The sequence below is a fragment of the Cynara cardunculus genome, unplaced genomic scaffold (genome assembly GCF_001531365.2).
Source record: "Cynara cardunculus var. scolymus isolate 2C unplaced genomic scaffold, CcrdV1 Un_Scaffold_3872, whole genome shotgun sequence".
Classification (NCBI taxonomy): Eukaryota; Viridiplantae; Streptophyta; class Magnoliopsida; order Asterales; family Asteraceae; genus Cynara; species Cynara cardunculus.
In genome coordinates this window covers 37,572-42,224 of record NW_020201655.1, presented here as the reverse complement: position 1 = coordinate 42,224, position 4,653 = coordinate 37,572, and the positions used below count along the sequence as shown (strand labels likewise).

Here is a 4,653-nt window from a genome sequence, read left to right as displayed (position 1 = left end):
ACACATTCATTTTGCCATTCCTCTAGAAGAAGTAACAGTTGTTGCTCCTCCACCACATCCAAGAACCCACAAAGTTAGGGTCCCTGCTCAAGGGACCATGATTGTCACTCCTACGATGAAGCAAGTACTAGTCAATCCAAACAGAGCAGGCTCAAAAGGCACAACGAGCGGGAAAAAACGGAAGCATCCCTCTGATCATGTACAAAGGATCAAAGCAAGCATGGATGCCATGTTCAACCCAACACCACTCGACAAACCCATCAAGGACAAGGCAGATAATGAGGAATCTACCAGTTCCTCTACAACCAAAAGGAAGAGACATTGATCCAGAAAATCAGTCTCTATCCTATGGCTCAAGAGCAAATCAGGCAGAGATTCCTCGATCGCTACACTCAACCAATCGCTGCAGTCCACTTTGCTGATGGAATAAAACAAGTCCTGGACATAAAGAAGCGCACTTTTGCGCATAATCAGATAGTGTTCTATGAGTACACAGTGAAGAGGAGTCATGGACGGATATATAGATTCACAAATTATGACCTCATTAATCTCAATCTGCGGGATCTTTTTCATCTGTTCTACTTTACAGACCACAAGAAGGACAAGGGAGTGAAGTTTGTTGTTGCCAACTCTGCCATTCGGCAAACAATGACAGATCTGCTTGACTACAGAAGCAAGTTTAACTTCCAACTAGCTCTGGATGTAGGAGCGGATCAAATGATAGTGGCTACCCCAAATGAAGTATTACACGGCATCAATAGCATCCCCTCCTGGACGGTCTTGGTAGAACCAGAACTGGGAGTAGTGTTTCAAAACGAACACAAACAGAAGATCTTCTTTCGAGAAAGCCAAAATTACAAATACTCCAACTCTACTCTACGCTATATAAGAGACAATCTGGTTAGGAGCAAAGACAACTMCCCTGGAGCCAAGGAGCRTGCCAAAATAWWTCTAAGGTCCATAATATGCTTGAATTTCGTGAACTTCTAAGGAAGTTCWTTAAACTTCAAAATGTKTAAGACCTCKTATCTTTTGTAAGTAYATCCTCAGTATYGTTTCAATGTAATTTTAATTTCAATCATATTGTACTTCATTAGATAGTGAATGTAAACCAGAGGTTGTTTTTTACCTCTGTCTTCTTTTAGACTTTTGTTTTGCAAATCAAGTAAGAGTCCTTCTTATTTACACTTAGGGGGAGATTGTTAGACCCCAAACCTGTAAAAGTGTTAGTAAGAAGTGTCTTGCTCAAGTCAATAGGAGTTAGTCTATAGAAGTTGTCTGGCTAAGAGCTCTCATGCAGAGGATCAAGAACCAGAGCTCTTACTCAGAGTGAAGGTTTCATTATACAGAGCCCGCTCTCTATCTCCGTGATCGTTCAAGTCTTGTGYGCCAAAAAGYATAAGCGCTTGACTCAAAGCAACAACTCCAAGACCCAAAGCCTCTGCATAGTACATGCAGAGCTTTTGCATATGCAGAGCCTCTGCATAGTACATGCAGAGTTTCTGTATGTTCATGCAGAGCATCTGGCTATCTTCTTCACAGAAAGCGCGCGTTAGCCCAGACATTCTCGCAAGCGTCTAACAACTTAAAGGCGGCTTGACCAAATCTGCTCTGCTAATCAAGAAAAGTCAAAGATAAGAATGCAGACTAGTCAGCTCAGAGTTCCACGCCTAATTTATAACATATTTAGTTAGACCTAAGTGTATAAAAGGAGGCCTCCGTCTCAGGTTCAAAATACCTGAAGGAGCCGACTTAAACTATACGCAAATTCTTGTGAGATTACGTTTGTTCTTCAATTGTTCATCTTTTATAAATAAAAGCATTCGATTATTCAAAGCGTTATTTTACTGCTTTATGTTTTTCTTTGAATATCCAGTTTAATCAATAGAAATACCTATTGTTCTTAATTCTTATTTTAAGCAAACAATATTTCTATAATTTTTAGAGTATCTGGGTCCAACAAATGCGCCCGCAGCCTTTATGGATTTGATGAATAGGGTATGTAAGGAATATCTTGATAAATTCGTTATTGTATTTATTAATGATATTCTTATATACTCTAAGACCAAAGAAGAGCACGCGAAACATCTTCGCCTGATACTAGAATTGTTGAAAAAGGAAAAGTTGTATGCCAAATTGTCTAAATGTGAGTTTTGGTTAAGGAAAGTTCAGTTTCTGGGTCATGTCATATCAGAGAAAGGGGTAAAGGTATATCAAGCTAAAATAGAAGCAGTTGCAAAGTGGGAAGCTTTGAAAACTCCTTCTGAAGTCTGAAGCTTTTTGGGACTGGTAGGTTACTACCGTAAGTTTATTCAGGACTTTTCTAAGATAGTCGTGCCATTGACCAAATTAACTCGGAAGAACATTAAATTTCAGTGGGAAAGAGAACAACAAGAGGCTTTTCAATGCACCAGTGTTGACCCTACCGGATGGATCTGAAGATTTTATGTATACAGTGATGCTTCAAAGCTGGGATTGGGATGTGTTTTGATGCAAAGAGGAAAAGTGATTTCTTATGCGTCAAGGCAATTAAAGGATCATGAGAAGCAGTATCCAACTCATGATATGGAATTAGCTGCAGTAGTGTTTGCTTTAAAAATCTGGAGACATTATCTTCTAGGGACAAAGTGTCAGATTTATACTGATCACAAAAGTTTGCAACATTTGTTCAGCCAGAAAGAATTAAATATGCGACAACATCGGTGGATTGACCTTGTAAATGATTATGATTGTGAAATCCTATACCATCCGGGAAAAGCCAACGTGGTAGCTGACGCTCTGAGCAGGAAAGAAAAGAGCGGAACTATTAAAGCTGTAGTGATGAAAATGAACTTGGTCCCTGACATTCGTAAAGAAATTCTAAAATATCATAAAGAAGCCATGAGAGAAGAATTTGTCAAAACAGAAAGGTTGGGTAAGATGATTTCAACCTTGGAACCGAACGACGAAGGAATAATGTGTTTTCAAGGGAGAATCTAGATACCGTGTTTTGGAGATATTTGGAACACTATATTAAATGAAAGTCATAAGTCTCGATACTCTATTCATCCAGGTACCAATAAAATGTACAGAGATTTAAAATCTATATATTTGTGGCCCAGATTGAGGAGAGACATAGCTAGATATGTGGAACAGTGTCTAACATGTCTACATGTTAAGATTGAACACCAGAAGCCGTATAGAAGTCTTCAATCTTTGGAGATACCTGTATGGAAATGRGATCACATTACAATGGATTTCGTCATGAAGTTACCTCAAACTCCAAAGGGGTATGATGCTATCTAAGTAATTGTGGATCGTCTATCTAAATCTGCGCATTTTCTACCAATGAGAGAGAATTACTCTTTAGAAAAGCTAGCATAGATTTACATCAAAGAAATTGTAACCAGACACGATGTTCCATTATCTATTATCTCTAATAGAGATAGTCGGTTTACTTCAAAGTTCTGGGAAGGATTGCAGAAAGCTTTGGAGTTTGAAATCCGATTAAGTACAGCATATCATCCGCAAACTGACGGGTAGTGTGAAAGAACTATCCAGATTCTCGAAGACATGTTTAGAAGCTTTATTATTGACTTCGGGGGATCATGGGAAGATCATTTGTCATTGATAGAGTTTGCATATAATAACATTTATCATTCCAGCATCCAAGCGGCACCATATGAAGTGTTGTATGGACGTAAATGTCAAACGCCGTTATGTTGAAAAGAGGTAGGAGAAAGACAGTTGACGGGTCCTGAAATTGTTCAAGAGACTTTTGAGAAGATTGAACAGATCCGCGAAAGAATCAGAACAGCACAAGACCGCCATAAAAGTTACTGTGAAAATCGTCGAAAGCCGATTGAATTATGTGTGGGTGATTTTGTGATGTTGAAAGTTTCGCCATGAAAAGGTGTTATCTGATTCGGAAAGAAAGGTAAGCTCAGTCCAAGGTATGTTGAACCATTCAGAATATGTAAGCGAGTTGGGCCAGTAGCATATTAGTTAGAGCTACCAGAAGAACTAAGTCTGATTCACAATACTTTCCACGTATCGAATCTGTGGAAATGTTTAGCTGATCCAAGTCTAGTTGTACCGCTGCCAAAGGTTAAATTAGACAGTAAGTTAAACTTTGTGGAAACGCCGGAAGCTGTAATTGACCGAAAGATCAGGGTATTGAGAAACAAAGAGATTAGTTTGGTTAAGGTTCAGTGGAACTTTCAAAAAGGACCAAAAGCGACTTGGGAATTAGAGCCGAAAATGAGATCAGAATACCCGTGGCTTTTTGATTAAAGGAATTCCAGGACGAAATTCTTTTGAGGGGAGGATAATGTGATAACAGAATCCTGGTTATCACCTGAGGTAATAAATACGTGGTTATCTGTTAAATGATTATGTGACAGTATGATAAATTGTTATATTTGGTTATGCAAATATGTGAAATTATGTGCATAAGTGAGCATGCAATATATGTGGGATGCATATGATATATATATATATATATGCATGCATGATATATGTGTATAAATACATGAGGTATGCATGTATGTGAAGGAGGTGGTTAGCCGACCTTCCTATTTTGAGAAAAGTATATAAGGAGGGCTTTTGTCTCCATCATATTCTTCTTGCCAAATCAAAAATTTAGTGAGCGATTTAAGGAAGAGAAAGGGGTTG

General features: G+C 38.5%; 1 pseudogene; it reads left to right on the top strand.

Annotated features, from left to right (window-relative positions):
* The first annotated feature begins 348 nt into the window (after positions 1-348).
* The window catches only part of LOC112503809, a 24,696-nt pseudogene continuing 20,391 nt past the window's right edge, over positions 349-4,653 (top strand).